At 43.7% G+C, this 23,945-nt stretch overlaps 1 long non-coding RNA gene across 1 annotated transcript in view; it reads right to left on the bottom strand.

Moving 5' to 3' along the window:
- Window positions 1-23,945, bottom strand: part of LOC137560377 (uncharacterized) — a 71,337-nt gene that overhangs the window by 16,252 nt on the left and 31,140 nt on the right. The window contains exon 2 of the long non-coding RNA XR_011029823.1: window positions 6,799-6,833. This is a non-coding gene — a long non-coding RNA (uncharacterized lncRNA). The remainder of the gene's footprint in view (window positions 1-6,798; window positions 6,834-23,945) is intronic.

Here is a 23,945-nt window from a genome sequence, read left to right as displayed (position 1 = left end):
TTGAATCTGCCCATCATCACTAGGTGTATGTATACCTTAAAGAGAAACTCTGACCAAGAATTGAACTTTATCCTAATTAGTAGCTGATACCCCCTTTTACATGAGAAATCTATTCCTTTTCACAAACAGACCATCAGGGGGTGCTGTATGACTGATATTGGGGTGAAACCCCTCCCACAAGAAACTCTGAGGACCGTGGTACTCCTGGCAGTTTCCTGTCTGTGAACCTTGTTGCATTGTGGGAAATAGCCGTATACAGCTGTTTCCAACTGCCAAAAAGCATGCAGCAGCTACATCACCTGCCAACAGTAAAAATGTCACCATGTAATAAATGTCAGAATGTAAATCAGGGATTTAAAAGATTTTACAATGGGCAAACACTGACTAAATCATTTATACATAATTATTGTAAAAATGAAGCACTTTTTTTATTACATTATTTTCACTGGAGTTCCTCTTTAAAGGGATCCTAAAGTGAGTAAAATTATTTAAAATAAACACATGACGTAGCTGCAAATAAATATTACATACTAACCTAACTGTCAGTTCCTCTCAGAACCTCACCATTTTCTTCTTACCGTGATCCCTTCCAGTTATGACAATATTTTGTCAGATCTGAAATATCCCAGTTGCTGTTGGTTATATATCAGCAGCTGTGAGTTACAACTTAATGTGCAAGGTAACGTCCATGTTTCCCTATCGCTCAAGTGGGTGATATTACAGTTTAAGGCAGGGAACACCCTTGACTATTTTTGTACGCGTTTTCTGCACAGAAAAACTGAGAACTCATGTTAATCAATGGGCTAGTACACACTTACTATGTTGTTCGCACGCAAAAAAAAACTGACATTCTGCATGATGACTCTGCACATTTTGGCAGTTTCCTCTATCATTTACATCAGCTGCTGTGAAAAAACGCGCACGTTTTCCTGCATGGAAACACACTTGGTGTGCAGAAAAAGTATGCAGAAAAACGCGCGCGGAAAACTGAAGGTTAAGTGTGTTCCCTGCCTAACAGTGTGCTGACCAGGAAGCTGTTATAACATTTTTAAAATGGGTAATGGAGAATTCAGTTGATCACAGTGGCCAAACAGGACGCAGGAGAGGAGAAAGAGATTGAGCAGTAAACTACACAGGAGGTAAGTATGACCTGTGTATGGTTATTTTTACTTTTTATTTTCACTTCAGGTTCTCTTTAAGTCTGAAATAGCCCTTCAAGACAGGTTAAAAGTCAACAGAAAGACACATCTTCTGATGACTGAGCAACCTCTCTCCACCCTGCTAGACACGTCGCGAATATAGAATTTTCCGTTTACGAATGATGAACGCGAACTTCCGCAAATATTCGCGAACATGCGAACTCGGCGAATCGCTATGGACTTCAATGGGCAGTTGAATTTTAAAATCTACAAAGACTTTCTGGCCACAAAAGTGAGGGAAAAGTTGGATCAAGGGGTCTAACACCTGAACTGTGGCATGCTGGGGGGGATCCATGCCAAAAGTCTCACCAAAAATTGCGGAGTTGACACAAAGTCAGGTTTTAATCCCTAAAGGGCAGAAATCACATTCACGTTATGCACAGCTCTGTGTGTCAGTGGGCTGTGGAGTGTCACACACAGAGAGATACAATAGTACTATCAGAAAACAGTGAAATAATAATGCACTGTAGTGTTACTGTGCGTGCAACTTAATGTAGCAACAGCAGTAGTGTGCACACAGCTCTGGGTGTCAGTGGGCTGTGGAGCGTCACACACACACAAAAAAAAAAACACAGGAGATCCATGTGCTAGCTCTCAAAAGGGCTGTTTGGGGTGCTTTCACAGCAAGTGAGGAACAAGAATACAGGCCTAGCTAATGCTTTCCCTACCTCTGCAGCAATTATGTCCCTGCTCTCACTAACAGTCAGCAGCCAGCAGAAAATGAATCCAATATGGCCACTGCAACTGCTTTTTGATAGGGGGGCGGGGGGTCCAGGAGGGGGTGCTAGCTGATTAGCTGCCATGTGTCTGCTGACTGTGAGGTAAGGGGTCAAAGTTTAGCTCAATGATGATGTATAGGGGCGGGTCGAACATGTTCGCTGTTCACCGTGAATGCGAACAGCGGAAGTTCGCAGAATACTGTCCGCCGGCGAACATGGATGTACTCCCTGCACATCCATGTGTACATCAGGGACATCTGTGTGGCTGATATTGTGCTGAAACTCCTCCCGGAGTGTGATGTCAGCTCCATGGCCCCGACAGTTTCCTGTCTGTAAACCTCGTTGCATTGTGGGAAATGACAGCTGTTTCCACCTGCAAAGCAACCAGTAACTCTCAGAAAACAAACGTTCTGCAGAGATCACCTAACAGGACTAAAGATGCCGCTACCGATGATAAATTTCAGAATATAAATAAGGGAGAGGAAAGATTTTGCAATGAGCAAACAAAGGCTAAATACTTTATAAATCAAAATGGTAAAACACAAGCAATTTAATTCATTACATTAATTTTTACTACAGTTCCTCTTTATACCATTGTAAAGAAAGGTTTTGTAGGTACTGCTTGCGTTTCTTTATCTTCTGTCCTCTCACACATTTCTCACCCACGCTTACATTATTAGACTGTATGAGAACTTTCTATTCCCTAATTTCCAAACATGACAGCTTTTAGAGCATTTCTATAATGTTTTCACTTTCCACGCTTTAGTAACTAGCTTTTTATCTTACCTTTTTAACACCTATTCTTTTGTTCAGTGCAAATGGCATCTTACACCTCTGGAGTCAGACTCGGAGTAGATGGAAAGTGTTGGAGTGTCACAAATTAGTTTCTAAGTGTTACACCTTCATCGGAAAGAATTTAGATCTTTCCTTAAGTATTGGAAAATGCCTTTCTTTGAATGAGAGCTTCTGATTTTTGCTTTGCAGAAGAAGAAGATGAAAAAAATATGTCTGTGCTTAACGATCTGCAGAGATGGTCTTTATGGTTCGTGATTTTACTCAACCTGTTAGGTTACTAAAGTTGAAAGGGCAACATAGGTCGTAAGCAGGAAGAAAGAGATGGCTAAATGACTACGCATTTTCCTGTTTATTAAAGGGAACCTGAACCGAGTAAAATTATTTAAAATAAACACTTTATGTACCGGCAAATGCATATTACATACTTACCTCACCGTCAGTTCCTCTCAGAAGCTCAGCATTTTCTTCTTACAACGATTCCTTCCAGTTCTGACAAGATTTTGTCAGAACTGAAATATATCAGTTGCTGACAGTTATAACTGAAAGGACACATCCAAACAAATGAAGAGACGGCACACTACTGGCTGCAATCACTTTGCTTGTATTCAGGAACAAGTACACATTACAGTTTCGGATTTACATCCTTCCTCACGTTTTAACACCTGAGGAAGGATGTAGATCCAAAACTGTAGTGTGTACTTGTTCCTGAATACAAGCAAGTAGAGAGATAAATAAGAAACACAGAGAGCCCAATATAGTGTAGTATGTATTGGAAACCGTGGATAAATGTAAGTGTGAGATGAATATACTCACAAACATGGGTTACCTCTTAGGCAACCACTGTAGATGCAGGTGAGGAGATTAGACCTGTCCTCTGTAGATCCGAAAAGTAGGGGTAGGTCACCCCTCCACCAGGGGTGGACACAGTATTATCGTAAGAGAACAGAGGCGCCAGCAGGATAAAAGGTAATAAAAAATTTAAAATTCGCTGGGAGGCAGTGGTGGACTTACCTCCGGAAAGCAGACTCAAAATACTGTCTGAATTAAACAAATAAATGTATTATTGGTACCCCAAAAGATGCAACGCGTTTCGCAGGCACAGCCCGCTTCATCAGGCGATAAGATAGGGGACAAACAGTAGCTCGCACAAATACAGAGGCGCTATTCATGCTACTGATGAGCTACTGTTTGTCCCCTATCTTATTGCCTGATGAAACGGGCTGTGCCTGAAAAACGCGTTGCATCTTTTGGGGTACCAATAATACATTTATTTGTTTAATTCAGACAGTATTGTGAGTCTGCTTTCTGGAGGTAAGTCCACCACTGCCTCCCAGCGAATTTTAAACTTTTTATTACCTGAATACAAGCAAATTGATTGCAGCCAGTCGTGTGCCGTCTCTTTATTTGTTTGGATGTATCCTAAGCCGTTAGAGCAATCCGGCTGAGACTAGGCACCGGCAACTCATACAGGTCTTATACACCTGCTCACCTGCTATCCAGGCATCCATTGTTTAAAGTTGTATAACTGAAAGGACAACTGATGTGCAAGGTAATGTCCACCTATATGGTTCAAGTGGGCGATATTACAGTTTAACAGTGTGCTGACCAGAAAATGGAAGCTGTTATGGGGTAATGGGCATCTTTAAAATGTAGGAAGGAGAATTCCATTGATCACAGTGCATAAACAGGACACGGGAGAGGAGAGAGGGATTGATGAGCAGACTACATGGAAGGTAAGTATGACCTATGTATGTTTATTTTGACTTTTAATTTTCAGTTCAGGTTTACTTTAATGCTGAAAGTGATCTTGTATGGTTTCTTACATGTATTTAAAAGCACATAAAAAAGGATTGCTTCTTTAACCTTTTGGGGACCGCCTGCATTAGATCCTATACCGCGCTTGTGGCTGTTCTAGACTGATGCGGAGTAGGATCTACGCTGCCGGCCGTTTCCGCTCCGACGCGATCGTGCGCACCCGAGGAGGGGAGATTAAGCTGTCATATGACAGCTGGCATCTCCCCTCAGTGATCAGCAGCCATCGCGACAGGAATCCCGACAATCGCCGCACATACGCGCCTCAACCGCCATTACCGCTGCATGCCGGGCCTCTATGACGGCAGAGTTCCTGTGAGCCGGTCAAGAGCCGCTTTCTTTGGCTCCTGACCCTGCCTTTCAATGTAAGCCAATGGGAGTTGCTAACATTGAAAGACAGGGCCAGGAGCCAATGAAATCGGCTCCTGGCCGGCTCACAGGGCTCTGCTGTCATAGAGACAGGCAGAGCCAGTGAGCTGCAGCGAGAGACGGCTGTGATTCAACGGCGGATGCGCGCAGCGCGGTGAGTTGAAATCTACGCCCTGGCAGCTAGATAGCCATCAAAACAGGGCGTAGATTTAAATTACTAAGGTCCTTAAGTAGTTAAATAAAATAATAAAGTAATTAAATCATGTAATGCAAAAAAGGAATTTTTATAATAATTATTTATATATGATTTAGTCAGTGTTTGCCCATTATAAATTCTTTCCTCTCCCTGATTTACATACTGACATTTACCACATGGTGACATTTTTACTGCTGGCAGGTGATGTCAGTGGAAGGAGATGATGCATTTTTGGCAGTTGGAAACAGCTGTTATTTCCCACAATGCAATAAGGCTGGCACAGTGTGATGTCAGCACCCTGGTGCTGACATCACACCGTGGGAGGGTTTTTACCACAATATCAGCCATACAGAGCCCCCTGGTGATCTGTTTGAAAAAAGGATAAGATTTCTCATGGGAAAGGGGGTATCAGCTACTGATTGGGATGAAGTTAAATTCTTGGTTAAGGTTTCTCTTTAAATCTTCTACATAGAGGTGAGTACCAATTCACCCACTTTTTGTGCATTTTAACGTTGTTTATCTTTATTGGTGCTTCTGTTTCATCATTTTATTATACAAAAATTGGGGACAGGAGTAGCAGCACAATATGGCATACCATAATAGCAAGCACAGTAATAAGTAGCAGCAGTATAACATGGCACACCATAATAGCGAGCACAGTAATAAGTAGCAGCAGTATAACATGGCACACCATAATAGCGAGCACAGTAATAAGTAGCAGCAGTATAACATGGCACACCATAATAGCGAGCACAGTAATAAGTAGCAGCAGTATAACATGGCACACCATAATAGCAAGCACAGTAATAAGTAGCAGCACTATAACATGGCACACCATAATAGCGAGCACAGTAATAAGTAGCAGCAGTATAACATGGCACACCATAATAGCGAGCACAGTAATAAGTAGCAGCACTATAACATGGCACACCATAATAGCGAGCACAGTAATAAGTAGCAGCAGTATAACATGGCACACCATAATAGCGAGCACAGTAATAAGTAGCAGCAGTATAACATGGCACACCATAATAGCGAGCAGAGTAATAAGTAGCAGCAGTATAACATGGCACACCATAATAGCGAGCACAGTAATAAGTAGCAGCAGTATAACATGGCACACCATAATAGCGAGCACAGTAATAAGTGCCAGCAGTATAATATGGCACACCATAATAGCGAGCACAGTAATAAGCTGCTGATTGGGATTAAGCTCAATCCTTGGTTACGGTTTCTCTTTAAAGAGGAACTCCAGTGAAAATAATGTAATAAAAAAAGTGCTTTGTTTTTACAATAATTATGTATAAATGATTTAGTCAGTGTTTTCCCATTGTAAAATCTTTCCTCTCCCTGATGGTGACATTTTTACTGCTGGCAGGTGATGTCAGTGGAAGGAGATACTGCTTGCTTTTTTGGCAGTTGGACCCAGCTGTAAACAGTTGTTATTTCCTACAATGCAATGAGGTTCACAGACAGGAAACTGTCAGGACCATGGTCCTGACATCACACTGTGGGAGGGGTTTCACCACAATATCAGCCATACAGAGCCCCCTGATGATCCGTTTGAGAAAAGGTAAAGATTTCTCATGGGCAATGGAGTATCAGCTACTGATTGGGTTGAAGTTCCATCCTTGGTTACGGTTACACCCATGCTAACTTAGAAATAAAAAACACGTATATATAAGTAGATAATACTACTTCTACTTACATAACAGATGTATTGTACTATCCACGTAATGATTCCTGTGAATTTTATAAAGGAAAAACAGAAAATTATTTTCTAGGCAGTGACCATCTTGCCAAGCTAATGCTGACATCATATCCTCCCTGACTCTTGTTTTCCCCCCTCCCTTCTCTTGCTCATTGTGTATTCATTAACTGCCCTCCTCCCAGAGTCTTCAGACACTCCCACTGAGGTGTATACTAACAACTGCACTGTCTTTTTTTGTTTACACATCCAATCACTGAGTCAGCTCAGCCTTGCTTGTAAACACAAGTAATCAGAGGGTGTTTCTGATAAGGAGCTAGGCAGGGAAATAAATGGAAGAGGAGGAATATATTATAGATAAAAAGAACTCCCAGCATTCAACTCTTTGGCACTGTTTGGCACTAGGGCCAGTGCTCCTAAAGTATGTGATAACTACAAACCATAGCAGCAGAAAAAGTTTTGAATGCAGGATTAGCATCTTTATCACTTAATACACTCAGACCAGTTGCTGTTGAAATTTGATTTTTATGGTGACAATACCGCTTTAAAGTCAAGCCCTCTCAACAAAGTGACTGAATAAACAAGGTCAGATGATATCTCTGCTGTAGTTAGAAGACCATTCATCTGACATGCTCTGTTCAGAGCCTCTGTATGCAATGCTCCCACAGCAGAGTATAACACATTTGTGGTGCTTTGTTCACAACAGTTGCAGGATCTCATGGTACAACCATTGGCAATTACAGTTTTATTACATTTCAGCACGGCCACGTTGTAGTCTGTAATGTCTTGTTTTCTCATACACCATTTATTTCCATAAACCCCATGGGATCCTTGAGTTTGGTGCATTTAACCTTTGCTGAGCTGTGCAGTCTTAGTCTTATATCGGCTGAATTTTGCAGACATGAACGCTATGCTTTCATGTTTACTCGCGCTGCATTTGTGTTTCCTGTCAAGGCTTTCAAGTGCCTACAGGCATTCATTTGCAATGCGTCAGTAGCTCGAGGCTCCTTAGTGCCTTTATCCGGGGTGGAGGGGGAGGTTTGACGTACTCAAAAATATTGGCAGTCGTTAACACTATCAGCGTGTTCAAAATCCCATTCTGATGCAGAGATGTAATTGTGTCATGATGATGTCATTCTGCTTCGGTTGTGATGCTGTTGTCTGAATTTGGATTGAAATCCCAACCACAGGAAATGGCAACCAATAAATCACACACACAACAGTGATAGCTGGAAAATGTGATAAATGAAATAATAAAGTGCCAAAGGGATTATCAGAATCATTGTCGCGTGATTTCTACATGATTTTACACATCATCCCTGTGGCCTGACTAGGTGACATAGACTATACTATAGTGGCTGGATAGTGTACTGGTTAAAGGGACCCCGAGCAGTGAAATTAAACAAAATTGGTACTTACCTGGGGCTTTCTCCAGCCCACCGTAGGTCGGGAGGTCCCCCGGCGTCCTCCTGGCTCCTCTCCCAGTCCTTCCGCCACATACCGCACCCTCGTGTCCGGCTCCCACTTCCTTAACGGTGACGCTCTTCGTCATCACGCTGGCCGCTGCGCGTTGCCGGTGCGGTATGTGTCACCGGTGCGGTATGCAACCGAGGAACTGGGAGAGGAGCCAGGAGGACGCCTGGGGACATCCCGACCTACGGTGGGCTGGAGAAACTAAAATAAGTACCAATTTCGTTTATTTTTACTGCTTGGGGTCCCTTTAAGGGCACCGCCTCTGACGTGGAAGACCAGGGTTCAAATCCACTTTGAGTCTGTCAGGAGAAAAGCGCTATACAAATGTTCGAATTATTACCAGATTATTATACTCAAAAAATGGAATAGAGAAGGTAGGATACGAAATAGTATTGATTTATGAAAAACTACGCACAAGGATGAGGTACCTCCAAGACAACCACTGTATAGGCAGATGGGGAAATTTGCCTGTCCCCATTCAGGCTAAGACTGTAGTAGTAGAAGGGTTTTTGTGGGCAAAATCCCTTCCACCAGGGTGGATAAACCTGATATTTGGAAACAGAGGCGCCAGTTAAAGGAAGGGGAGGGGGGGGGGGGAGTTAGTGGTGGTCTTACCTACCCACAGAGCACTCGACAGATTCAAATCAGTTTAAGGACTAAATGTTTATTTCTTTCTCCAAGAATTGCTGCAAAGCGTTTCACGGTCTATAGCCTGCTTCCTCAGGCAACATACAAAAGGAGCAACTTTAAATCCGCTGGGACCGATAAAACGCCGCTTTCACTAGCTCCAAACAACCAGCCCCGCCCCCACCTCACACACACACACACACACACACACACACACACACACACACAGACACACAGACACACACACACACACACACACACACACAGACACACACACACACACACACACACACACACACACACACACACACACACACGCTCATACACACACACACACAGTACACACACAGACACACAGACAGACACACAGACAGACACACACACACACACACACACACATACACACACACACACACACACACACACACACACACACACACGCTCACATACACACACACACACACACACACACACACGCTCACACACAGTACACACACACACACACACACACAGTACACACACACACACACAGTACACACACAGTACACACACACACACACACACACGCTCACACACACATGCACACACACACACGCTCACACACAGTACACACACACACAGTACACACACACACACACACACACGCTCACACACACATGCACACACACACACGCTCACGCACAGTACACACACACACACAGTACACACACACACACACACACACACACACACACACACACACACACACACACACACACACACACACACACACACACAGTACACACACACACACAGTACACACACACACACACACACACACACACACACACACGCTCACACACAGTACACACACACACACAGTACACACACACACACACACACACAGTACACACACACACACACACAGTACACACACACACACACACACACACACACACACACACACATATACACACACGCTCACACACAATACACACACACACACAGTACACACACACACACAGTACACACACACACACACACACACACACACACACACACACACACACACACACACACACATATACACACACACACACACACACACACACACACAATCTTTAATCCCACTGTAAATGCCATTCCTGGTATCATTTAGGAGCAGGGGCAATTTTTTAGAATGGCCCCTACAGGACACCTGAAGTGAGAGGGCTATATGGAGGCTGCCATATTGATTTCCATTTAAACAATACAAGTTACCTGGCAGTACTTGCATCCCTGGACTACACCTCCCAGCATGCATAGCAGCAGGCGTGCGCGCACAACACTGCCGGGGAAATGCAGAGTTGGCAGTAGAGATGGGAAGTTCGGATCTTTTCAATGATCCGCATGATTCGAATCGGATCATTGAAAAGACCCGGATCTTTGATCCGAATCTCGGATCATTTTACTACCGAAGCATTGGGGGTGAAATGACTAGCAGGACAGGAGAAGGGGAGGGGGGTGGACACACAGAGAAGGGTAGAAGATGGGCAGGGAGTGGACAGAGAAGGGAGGAGGGACGAGCAGAGAGCAGAAATGTTTGCACACAATACCCACATGCTGCAATCATATGCTTTACATGTATTTCACCTATATGGTCATCTGTGTACTTTGAATGCAAACGTCGCACAGTGAAAGAAAGCATTCCCCAAAGCATTCCCAGAAGTAAAGTGCAGCTGTTTAGAGGGAGTGCAGGAGGATCAAATTGCGCTGCAATCACAGTGCCTGCAAAGTTACTGAGCTGTGCTGAGCCAAAAGCTTCCAATTTGTTCACTGTGCACAACTACGGAACAGATAGCCTGTAATCAGCAGCACGTTTCAGCCAGTATGTGTGCTCTACACATATCTGGCAGTGGCACCCATGTCCCCTCTCTCTCATCTACCTGTCTCCCTGCAAGGCTGGCTCCCCTCCTACAGAGCGATCCATCTCAGCTCTGCTTCCAGGACCCCGCTGCCCGCTGAGAGGGGGCGTGTCGCTCCTGGCCCCGCCCCTTTTGCGATCCGAATCACTCATTTTGATGCTTCGGATGATTCGACTGACAAAATAGATTCGGATCAAAGATCCGAATCGTTCATGATCCGGACAACACTAGTTGGCAGCTGTAGTTGGTGTGTTGAGAAGATGGAGTATCCCATATGGGCTCTGGGCCAGATGAGCAGCACCCCACAAGTAAGTAATGCAGATTATCCCAATCCCCACCCCCACCCTATACAACACACTCCATTGAGAACCTCTCTTATGAGGAGGTTCATTTAAAGGATACCTTAGTCCAAAAGATAATTTAAAAACAGGGGAGCAGGCATATGTAGTCGGCTCTCCTCTCCTCATGCCCACCTTTCCCCCCGTTCTCCTCCGTCCCCCTCCGTTACTCTGTATCGATTCTCCTAAGCGACTTCCTGGTTGGTGAAGTGACATATCGCGTGGCTGCGGCACTATGTGGAGTAACAGAGGGCATCGTAGGAAAACTGGGGATCGGTGGGCATGAAGAAAACCCACTACTAATGCCTGCTCCCCCCCCCCCCCCCCCAGTTTTTACATTTTCCTTTGGACTAAGGTATCTTAAAAAAAATCCTTGGAGCACTGGTAATGTCTTAAATTTAAAACATTGTATTTTGCTTTAAACCAAACAAGTGCAGCGCTTGCACGCGATACAATACGGAGCGCGCCTGTTTGCCGCCGTTCATCCTCGGCGTTGGCCACAAAAGGAAACAGAACTGGCACTGTGACAGGTAGAGACTGTATAAAAATGAAGGAAAGTGTTCCTGCTCCAGCTGGCACTAAAAATGAACAATGAGTCATCTCCCGCACAGCAAGGCCTAATAGGCCTCGGGGGAATTTTTATCCAGTTGTATCCAGGGGCAAGTGCTTGTTCCTCATCACAAAAAAAGAGTCAACTTTTTCACGCTGTGAGCTAGTCATATTCCTTTAATGTCTCACCGCAGATAAGTTCTGTTCTGATAACTGCTTTTATTTATCTTTCAAAGCGCCGACTCGCAGCTTTCCTCGAGAAATAGCAGCACTTGATCGTAGTGTGTTAACATGGTTCAGCAGATTGCAGCTTGCTGGAGACGGCCCTGATCTTAGAAGAAAGCAGAGAAGTTGCTTAACAGCCTAGCTTCCCAACACATGCCACGCGGACCGCGGGGGGTACTTGTGATGGGCTCAGGGGGTGCTGGGACTTGCCACAGTCAACTTACTGGAGTAAGTTTCGAGGTTGAAAAAAGATAAATATAAACAAACCAGCATGAATATTATTTTTTCTTATTTGCACTGAAAAGTCATAAGGGAATGATTGAAAGATATTTATACCGAATTTTGGAGGACTCTAGTCCTAAGCAATAGATACAATCCCATTTCAAAGGATGCCGTGTAAAGTGTACATTTTCACTCTTTATTTAAAAGGTAACGATCACAAAAAATTGTAAAATTTTCAATACATACATTGAAATGTACATTTCTAAAGAAGTAAAATGCGCTGTCAATTATTTTTTTTTTCTATGTCACTATCACTTACAGTGTAGTGAAAATCTGACAGATCTGTCAGTTTATTTGTCTTTTTCTTTTTTGATGCACGCTGATTTAGGGTTGGGTGTCAGGAAGAGGGTTTTTTTCAGGGTTACGGTAAGTGCCAGGGAGTAGGATATTAGGGTTAAGCGCCAGGAAGGGGGTTTTCGGATTAGGTGTCAGGAAGGGGGGCTTTAGGGCTAAATCACAGGAAGGGGGTTTTAGGGTTAAGAATCAGGGAAGGGGGTGTTAAGCATCAGGAAGAGGAATTTTAGGATTAGGAATCAGGAAGGAGAGTTTTAGGGTTAGGCGTCAAGAAGGGGGATTTTAGGGGTAGGCATTAGGAAGGGGGTTTTAGGGTTAGGCCTCAAGAAGGGAGGTTTTAGGGTTCGACGTCTGGAAGGGGTTTTAGGGTTAGGCATGCCCATTTTTCCTTGCGCCTCCATTTTATGCATGCTAAATCCCATCCTTTTTTTGGGGGAGTAATTCATGATGATGATTTGCATTCCAGCACAAAAACTTTCCTGTCGGAGACCCTGCTTGCTGCACATCAGGAGGTGGCCCAGAAGTGTCTTTTTCTCCTAATGCGCACAATTTTGAGGCGTGATGTGGTAGTCTGAATAAAGTCTCCCTTTTAAAAAAAAAAAAAAAAAAAAATATATATATATATATATATATATATACACACACACACACACACACACATACATACACACACACACACACATACACACGCACGCACGCACGCACGCACGCACGCACACACACACAGATTTAAAAGACTTAACACATTCCGTTTAGTGTGAGACAAATGGAGAGAAGGTGAGAGAAGGTGAACGATATGTGCTATGGCTATGCTGCCTATTGAGTAGTTCACTTGGATACATTTGTATATATGTATAGGTACTTCATCAATGCTGAGTTATTGCAGCAGTAGGGTTATTCATATGCCTTTCAGTGAGGAGCACAAATTTTGCATAATCGTAATTCAGAATTACAATGCAAGATTGTAATGTATAATTTTCTGCCGGCTTTAGCGGTTCATTGCAAAGCCTGCATACATGCCATCGTCACCACACTGCAATGGGAATAAGGATAAAAAAAGACCTTGTGGTTTTTGAGTAAATTGATTTAAAAAATGCAAAGGATATGCAAAGGAAGAATGGTATTTAAACTCAGAAAAATTAGAGTTTAAAAAGACATTTTTCCTTTGCATTTTCAAAATCAATTATCTCAAAAACTACAAGGTCTTTTTGAAAAATTGATCATGATAGACAGTATAAATGTGGGCTTTGCTGTTAACAGCTAAAATCTGCATTGAAATGACGTGAAATTTACGCAAGAATCATGAATTGATTATATGAAATCAATTTAATTTCCAAATCGTAATTACCTTTGGCCTTGATTGTGAAAAATTAAGTGAAATTTCACGTAATCGTAATGAGCAGATTGCGATCATTACTAATACCTTTCATGTATGTTTCACCATATGCCATTTTATCTGTATATCCTGTGCTTACGCAAAGGTTCCTGTATATTACACTTGCTGTACATTTACACTGACCACAACCACATGGGGCGCCAATACGCTGGTGACCACGTAGAGCACCAATGAGGAAGAAGAATGAGGACACAGCAGTGGACACTCGGGGACAGCGATCAGGTGAAGTATTAACGCATGGGCACCGGGGGTCCATCTAACATTTGAGGAGATACGGCCAAGTATGGCATCCCAAGGCAGATTTCATGCTGAAATGTATTGTGAATTGGCCTAAGGTTTATGGCGGCCAACAGATCTCTCTCCGATCAGACTCGATCAGAAAGAGATCTGTCTCATAGTCAATCTGACACCAAAATCGCTAGTTGTATGGGTACCTTAACACTTTAAACAATCTAAATGCCATGACCACCAGAGATAATGACAGACTCAGGGAGAGTGTTCTTCCTGTGTGGCAACCTTACCTGCAGAACCCTGGAGACTGTGGAGCTTCTGGCCACTTAAATAAAGACACAACAAAGATATCTATAGGTCAAGGATAGTTCATCCAGGATACCGCCTACACGAGAATAAAAACGAATGTAGGCAGCTAGAAAAGGTCAGAGGCTCTCGGAAAAAGAAGGTCCATCACCAGGCCAAAGTCAAGGTCACAGGCAATATCTGAGGTTCAGGGCTGAGGTCAAGGGTGCAAGCTATCAGTCGTGTTCTGGAAGTGAGCTAGAATCACGTTCTGCAGCAATGGTAAATATCATTTTCTTAAATAAACTCATACCAATGTACAACACTCAGTAATGTACTGCACAGGCTTAGGGCCCTTTTCCACTAGAGCGATTGTGATTGCTGAATCGCAAAATCGCAAATCGCTAGTGATTTTTAAATCGCTAGAGTTGTTACTTTATCATAGAAATCACGAGAAGTATTTTCCACTACAGTGATTCGATTTGGAAATCGCTAATCGCAAAACGCAATCGCTTGCTGGAGCGATTTTTACAATGATAATGCAATGCAAATGAAAATCACAAATCGCAATCGCATAACAGAATTAATGAAAAATCGCAATCGCTGGCATTTGTGATTTTTGATTGCAATTGCTAGTGGAAAAGGGCCCTAAAACAGACTTGTTCCATCATTTTTTCTGTAATGATCCACACAATATAATTTTTATATCAAAATAGTGAAGGCAGCACTGCAGCAGTTAAAGAGGAACTGTTGTGGATCCCTTTCTTGTGCAGCAGTGCCCCTCATTCCATGTGCTGCTGCCCAGTCTTACATGTGTATCCATTCATGTACTGTAGCCCCTCCCATTCCATGTGCAGCCCCCTCTTCCATGTGTATCATCCATGTACAGCAGCCCCTCCCATTCCATGTGCAGCCCCCTCTTCCATGTGTATCATCCATGTACTGTAGCCCCTCTCTTTCATGAAGCTCCCTTGAGCATCAGTTTCCCTTTTTTGACGTGCTGCTCCCAAATTTTGAGCCTCCTCTTTCCTATACAGCAACTTCTGTTTTATGTTCCACCCAAGGCCTGGGCCTTTGTGGCGGTTTCAGAAATCCAGTCCTGGGCACGCTCAAAGGAAAATGTAGTCACTGGAAAAATTAGTTGAAATTGAAATTAAATTCATTTACAGTTATGATTTTTTTTTTTTTAAAAAGTATTTCAACTTCAGTCATATAAAATAATCTGCACAGACATCAAAAAAGGCGTATGGCAAGAACATGTATCTCTCCTGCAAGAAGTAACCGCATGTCCAAGGCGAGAAGGTCACAACCAATTCCATTTTCTCCGGAGAAGTCCATGGGGTTTGAGCAGATTTTTTTCAAGACAAAGACCTAATTTTAACCCAATTTCCTGAATCCAGAGACTTGAACCACCGGCTACACAGCTGAAGCAGCCAGGCCAAGGTCTGTAGAAGAAACAGCAACTGCCAACGCCTGGACCTCAGATACATGAGTTGTGAGCAGTGTCTGCAGCAAAAGGACTGCTATAAATCGAAGCAGTGAAGATTGGTGCAGTGCACCTGTTCATTTGGCCACCACCATAGTCTACCATGCAATTACTGGCTATAATAGCACATGAGTAGAGTAACAATCGGCACTAGATGCTGCTGGCAGGCTATGCTGGGGTTGCTGTGAGCAGGTCAATGTGCCTCCTTTGAGGAAGCAAGCATAACTTGTGAAACAGCTGTAAGACCAGCCCTGCTCACTTGCGTCTGTCTTGTTGGAGACAGGGCCGGAGCTACCATAGGAAAAAATGGGCAATTGTCCCAGGGCCCCAGAGCCTGTAGGGGCCCCCAAGGTGTCCCTCCCCCATCTTAACTGTTGCTCCTCAGGGACTCTGTAGAGTCTGTTAAGTTGGGAGGTGATTGGGGGAGGGTCAGCAGCCAGCTCAGGGTCCCAGGAGGGAAATTTGGCTGCAACAAAGGGCCTCTAATTACGCTTTTTGGTCAGGGGTTGTCTGTTGGGGGGCCCTCAGGCTAATTTTGCCCTAGGGCCCAATTGTTACTGGAACCGGCCCTGGTTGGAGATGAAATAAAGTGTGGATCTTTGCAAGTCTTTGGTGCCCGGACCCTGTTCTTCTGTGGTGTTAGATCCAATTACTGGCTATGGCAGTGCCAGGAAGTGTAAGTTGGGTGAGGAAGTACAACTGTTGTTAAAGTGTCATCATAATTTAACAAGTTAATTATGCTGTGGAGAGGGGATACAATTGTGATTATATAGCACCAGCGACAGGAGTGTAATTTGGGCTATTTTATTGGCAGGTGTGGGCAAGTCCGTCCTTATGTCATAATTAATTAAGCAGATAAAAAGCCTGGAGTTGATTTGGGATGTGGTGCTTGCATGTGGAAGATTTTGCTGTGAACAGACAACATGCGGCTAAAAGAGCTCTCCATGCAGGTGAAAGAAGTCATCCTTAAGCTGCGAAAACAGAAAAACCCATCCATCCTGTGCTCCTCCATCTCGTGCTCCCCCGTCCTGTGCCGTGCTCCTCCCCAAACTGTGTTCCCCAAGCCCAGAATAAACAGCAGAATATATGCACAGCAGTAGGCATGGTTTTCCCTCACCTCCACCAGGCGGTTGCTGCCCATCCCTCTCTGCTCTCCTCTCGCTCAAGTGTCCAGTATCTTCTCCTGCATCGCTTGATTACACGTGTCATCAAGAGATGGGGATGCCGGGCACTAGAGCGAGAATTAAGTGGTGAAAAAATTGACATTACTGGAGAACCCAGAGGAGGCGAGAGAAGTACAACTTCTGCGCCCGATGCTCTGCATACTGGGCTGGGGGCACAGAATGGGAAGCTTGTGCCGATCAGGACTGGGGGTGTAGGGGTGTAGTTCCACAACCATGATGTGAACGTTTACATGTCTGGCAGTTTTAGTGTGAGGTCCTTCCTGGTGCCCTAGGCCATGGCCGTTGTAGCCTTTCCTCAATTCCGGCCTTGTTCACTACAGGATCACTTTAAATAGCGATCCTTGCTGGTCTTTGTTAACGAATACAGAATAAGGATGTTGAGAAGATCCAACCTCCATGCCCTACCTAGGCAGCGCTCCTGGTTGTCTGGCAACCAACAGCAATGGGACCTGTCCCTTTTCAGCAATTTGCTCGACATCCAGTGATGATTTCCATCCCACCCGTGCCAGTCTGGGGATTGAAGCCGGAGCTATAAGTATGCTGCTGGAATATATTACATACATATTACATTCACCATTACATAGCACCATACAAAATAAATGGGATACAGTTGGGGACATCAAACTTGGAGAAGGACTTAGGTGTACTCATTGACAACAAGTTAAATAATCGTACTCAATGCCAAGCCGCTGTAGCTAAAGCTAACAACATTTTGGGATGCATTAAAAGGGAAATAAAAACTTGAGATGCTAGCATAATATTGCCCCTGTTTAACTCTCTAGTAAGGCCACACCTGGAATATGGAATTCAGTTCTGGGCACCACATTACAAAAAAGATATTGCAGTTTCAGAGCAGGTGCAGAGCCGAGCAACAAAATTGATACGTGGGATGGAAGGTCTCACTTACCAGGAAAGGTTAGATAAACTGGGTTTATTTAGTCTAGAGAAAAGACGCATTAGAGGGGATCTAATTAACATGTATAAATACATCAGAGGGCATTATAATAGCTTGGCGGATGAGCTTTTTGTCCCTAGGCCTTCTCTAAGGACTAGAGGACATGATCTGCGCATGGAGGAAAAACGTTTTAGCCATTTATTTAGGAAAGGGTTCTTTACAGTAAGGCCCGGTTCACATTAGCGGTTGTTTGCCAAACGGACCGGATGACCTGACCGGATCCGGACCGGATCCGGATCGGAACCGTACGGTTCTGATCCGGATCCGATCCGGATCCGGTCAGGTTGCATCAGGTGGTAATCAGGATGCGATCCGGATCCGTTTGGCAAAATATACGTAAAAAAAAAAAAAAATGTTGGGGTCTGGGAGGTCAGCAGAAGGGGGACCTGTGGAATCAGGCCCTCTGCTGTTTAGCACTCACCTCCACCTCCGACATGCTGCCAACATCCTGCCAACACCTCCAGCTCGTGCTGCTCCACTCCAAAATGCTTGCCCATGTGTCCCCAGCCAATATCGCCGCAAAAATCCGCATAGGAAGTGGGGTAGAAGATCCGGATTTCTCAGCCAGTGTGTTGTGCGGCCTCCGGTTCCCATTTGTTTGTATTGGCCGGATGGTGCAGTCCGGCTCCGCCCCGGATACGGCTGCCGGAGGGGCCGGATGAAAAAATAGCGCATGTTGGAACGGAGGCCGGAGTCCGGATCCGGCCCGGATCCGGTCCGGCTCCGGTTCTGCAGAACGGACCCATGTGAACGGACGCATAGGCTTTAATTGCTATGCCGTGCGTCCGTTCCGTCCGTTCTGCAGGTGGTGCGGCTCCGGCACGGCGATTCCGGAGGGCCACCGCAAGTGTGAACCGGGCCTAAGAGTGATTAAGATGTGGAATGCATTGCCACAGGAAGTCGTTATGGCAAACTCTATACCTGCATTTAAAGGGGGCTTAGATGCTTTCCTTGCGTTGAAAGACATCCATGGCTATAATTACTAGGTAATGCCTAATGATGTTGATCCAGGGATTTTATCCATCTGGAGTCGGGAAGGAATTTTTCCCTTTAGGGGCTAATTGGACCATGCCTTGTAAGGGTTTTTTCGCCTTCCTCTGGATCAACAGGGATATGTGAGGGAGCAGGCTGGTGTTGTACTTTGTTCTCTGGTTGATGGACGTATGTCTTTTTTCAACCAAAATAACTATGTAACTATGTAACTCTAAACCCTGAGCTACAAAGCTCTCCACAATCTCTCTCCCCTGTAAATCGCTTCACTTGTTTTCAAATACCAACCCAATCACAATCTCAGATCTGCTCATGACCTTCTTTTGTCCTCCTCTAGTCTAGAATCTCCTCCTTGCATTTATGTATACAAGATTTCTCATGTACTTCACCCTTCCTTTGGAATCGCCATCCACAACACATCTGTCACTCTCCAACCTTTGATATCTTTAAACATTCCCTCAAAACTCACTTTTTCCAAGAAGTATGCACCCTACCTTAGGACACTTCCCTTTTGACCTCTGGCCAAGTTGTACTCCTTCTAGTTAACCTAAATACACATCGCCTCTAGTTATGAATATTGTATTCCACCCTACCTCTTGTTCCCTCCCTTTTCCTTTAGATTGTAAGCTCACAGGAGCAGGACTTTGGAATTTGTTATATATTTTATTCATCAGTTTACTTTTGTCATTTTAATTACCAATTCTGTATTATGTATCGATTCTGTATTTTGTAAATTGGTGTATACCATTGTCTGTATTATTATGTACCCCAAGTTTGTTTCTTATTTTGCACAGCGCCACAGAACATGTTGGCGCTTTATAAATCAATAATAATAATAATTAGAGGCGTCTCATGCTTTAGGCTATCTGCTGCTGCAACATTATATTGGCCTGAGGAAGTGGGCATTTGACCCACGAAACGCGTTGCATGCACAAATACATTTCTTCTCTTATGAGCTTGTCGTTATTGAGGTAAGCCACCTCAACTTTATGATTTTAGCGGTTTTTAACCCAATTTTATATACATCTGGGCACCTCTTTACCCCTTTGTATAATAATAATAATTAGATTTTCTTCAAACAGACCAGGGCCAGGCCTAGGCAGAGGCAAGAGAGGCTCCAGCCTCAGGGCGCAGTGTAGGAGGGGGCGCACAACTCACTCACTCAAATAAGAAAAGGGGATACATGTCAGTGACTGCAAGCAAGATAACTAGAGATTAAGGTGTTGGGAAGGGGGGGTTGCCTCTTAGTCTAATAGCAATCAGTGTGTGACGGGTGGGGTGGGAGGGAGGCGCACTTTGGTGTCTCAGCCTTGGTTGCTGGAGGACCTTGTCCCAGCTCTGAAACAGACCAAAACAAAGAGGAATCTTCCAGAGGATTGAGATCATTAGAAGCACTACGACAAGGCCGGACATTCCTGAACTGTTCATAAGAATGCCAGCGGACTGTTTTGTATGCAGGAGAGACGCCTCCTTCTCCAACCAACCTTCTGTCCGCTTCTTCCCTTGTGTCATTTATGATATAGAGCCTATGAATCTTTGTTCACCAGTCTTCTGAATTCTATTAGAAACACCCTTTTATAATATGAACCTTTCCATATGAACAAAGTCCTCTGGGAGCCCAAAGCAGCCTGATAGAGTATTGATTGGTATGTGAATGAAAAATAGATGACTTCTGTTTTGCTTTGATGTGAAGTCGGAACGCAATGTGCAAATTTTTTGCCCTCTCGTTGTACACAGACGGCCAGGTGGGGCGGGAACAGAAAAACAAACCTATATTATAGATGCAGCATTCACTACAACTTGAAAAAGGAGATTGTTTATAAAATATTAACTACAAAGCATTTTTCCCTCTTGAAGATACACGGGGGGATAATGTACTATAAAAACATGTGTTTTCATCAAACTATAATGTGCTTCTTAAGTCCAATCAGCTTGAGGGTCAAAGACAAACCATGAAAACTTTATACGACACTGAAGAAAAAAAAAGTGTATTCATTGACAAATTCGTTATATTACTTTTGTAAGGTGGGCTGCTTAAAGAGGAACTGTAATCAAGGATGGAAATTCCTCCCAATCAGCAGCTGATACCCCCTTTCCCATGAGAAATCTTTACCCTTTCTCGAATAGATCATCAGGGGGCTCTGTATGGCTGATATTGTGGTGAAACCCCTCCCACAGTGTGATGTCAGGACCATGGTCTTGTTATTACACTGTGGGAGCCTTGTTGCATTGTGGGAAATAACAGCTGTTTCCAACTTCCTAGCAACCAATACCTCTCTCTGTGCATATACAGTATGTATCTATTAAAAAAACAACATTTTAGCCTATCGCATTGTTAGGGGTTGTGGTTATAGATAATGGCAGTTGGTGCTGCCTGTTTTTTTTTAATGTCTGTCAGTAGTAAAGATGATGACGTCCAGGCTGATTGTAGATCAAACAACATTAACAAATTACCTAGTGAATATCAATAATTTCTTGATCTCTCTTTTAACTTCTCACTTTGCAATGCATTGATTTATGTTTTTTTCCCCTTTTCGCTAACGTTCCTGTTTAAAGGACACCTGAAGTGAGAGAGATAGGGAGGCTGCCATATGTATTTCCTTTTTAACGATACCAGTTGCCTGGCTGTCCTGCTGATCTTTCATGCATCAGTAATGTCTGAATCACACACCTGATACAAGCATGAGGCAAATCCAGTTAAAGGACAACTGAAATGAGAGGGATATGGAGGCTGCCCTAGTTATTTCCTTTTAAGCAATACTAGTTGCCTGGATGTCCTGCTGATCCTCTGCTTCTAATACTTTGAGCCATAGACCCTGAACAAGCATGCAGCAGATCAGGTGTTTCTGACATTATTGTCAGATCAGACAAAATTAGCTGCATACTTGTTTGTGGCGTAATTCAGACACTACTGCAACCAAACAGATCAGCAGGGCTTCCAGGCAACTGGTATTGTTATTGTATGCAGTGCGGTACTCAATGGACGTATGTCTTTTTTCAACCCAAATAACTATGTAACTATGTACTGCAACACTGTCTCTAACGTTGCGTTGCGTTCCTGCTGTCACAGGGAACGCAATTCAACTTATCACTGTGAATGGAGCGTTAGGCGGGGATTGCACGGATTAAAATTCATATGTGATTTGCCAAATTGAGAAAACGTGTTTACTGCAGATGTAATGTATTTAAAATAACATTGCATCGCATTTCCGACTTTTTGCTGCTAGAACTAATAGCAAACATTATTTGTGACTTTTTTACCTTTTTTACACAGCAGTCACTCCACAGTGATCCTAACAGATACTGCTAGATTAAGAATGACAAAGCCAGTCGCTCAGTTAGCACAGGTGTAAAAAAATAAGTGCTTCTGCTCTGTGCAGCTAATTGCATAAGCAAGTAGAAGAAATTATCTTTATTATCTAAACCAGAGGTCCCCAAACGTTTTGGGTCGATGGCCGGGGTCAAAATACTACAGACAGCTGAGGGGCCGGAGTATACATAAAATGATGTAGAAGTCTTTGCGGGCCAGACAGTGAATCATACCCAGGTGACGGCCTGCAGTCTCACCTGATATGGAATTTGATTGGAAACTAGCAAATTACTGCTTTCTGGCTTCCATGTGGATGGGTGGTGCCAGCACTGCTATTCTATATGCAGACCACCAATATTTAAAGATGTAGCTGACCGTATCTATAAGTGATACAATTTGTGTGTGGAGGGCCGGGAAAAAAGCCTCAGGGGGCCACATTCGGCCCCGGGCCTTAGTTTGAGGACCACTGATCTAAGCTGTGCATAAAGTACAGAAGCAGTTCTGGAAGTAAGAACACCAAGGACCTCCTCTTTGTAGAGATGCAAGATTTGGACCCTGATGCAGTAATCCATGAAAATTATCCAATAGCAAAGATATTTTTTTTTATTTAGTAAAATAATTTTTCTGAAAACTACAAGGTCTTTTTGAAAGAAAAAACTGATTTGTTAAAAAAAAAATAAAAAATCTAATTTTCACATAAAATTACGCAAAATCGCGAAATTATGGAATATGATTATGGTTATGTGTGAAATGAATTACAAATTTGCTGGAAATTTTGGATTACGATTTTGTATCGTAATTGAAATTTGAGATGCAAAGTTACAATTATGCAAAATTCATATGTCCATCATAGTTTAGGGGGAAGCCAATTAACGTATCTGTATGTTTTTGGGATGGGGAGGAAACTGTAGTGCCTGGAGGAAACCCACACAGAGGAGAACATACATACTCCATGCAGATAGTGCCCTGGCTGAGGTTCAAACCAAGGAGAGTGCTATCCATGATTACCCCACCCTACTTCCTCCAACAAAGTAAAGGCAGTATTTCCTGTGCCATCCCCCATCTGCCAGAAGGCATTGTGGGACATCAGGCCGAAGTGATAATGTGGTGGCTTTTTTCTATGACACACCTGGCCCCTGGCCCCACATTATATTATTGTCTGTGCTTTGCTGAAACTGCATGAAAGATTTCAAAAGAAGGAGTTTTTTAATGGAAGTATGTAAGAGAATTAAAGGGGCAACCTTGCTGAAATTGCCAGAAAAAAAAAATTCTAGTCTATCAGCTTTAGGCCCTTTTTACACTATGATGCTTTCATTGCATTGCATTAATCTTTCTGCATGCAGGGCAACGCTACAGCAATGAAGATCTTATGGGGCACACTCACCCCGTTGCGTCACATTACACCGGAAGTGCCCGATTTGCTGCTGAGCCATCGCAAAATCAACGTCAGTTCACGTCAGATTTCCACGGTGACGTGAAGCATGTTAAGTCAATGGGTGACACAGAAAATGTAAATACGTTGGGGGCGGTGCAGAGCGCATGCACAGAACGACGCAAATATCACTGGGAACCTGGAAATCCCAATAATGTACTTCCTGTCCAGCAGGAAGTATCCTAAGGGGCAAGGGGTGGTGAAGGG

This window comes from Hyperolius riggenbachi, chromosome 1, assembly GCF_040937935.1.
Source record: "Hyperolius riggenbachi isolate aHypRig1 chromosome 1, aHypRig1.pri, whole genome shotgun sequence".
NCBI classification, from domain to species: domain Eukaryota; kingdom Metazoa; phylum Chordata; class Amphibia; order Anura; family Hyperoliidae; genus Hyperolius; species Hyperolius riggenbachi.
This window is presented reverse-complemented; position numbering and strand designations above follow the sequence as displayed.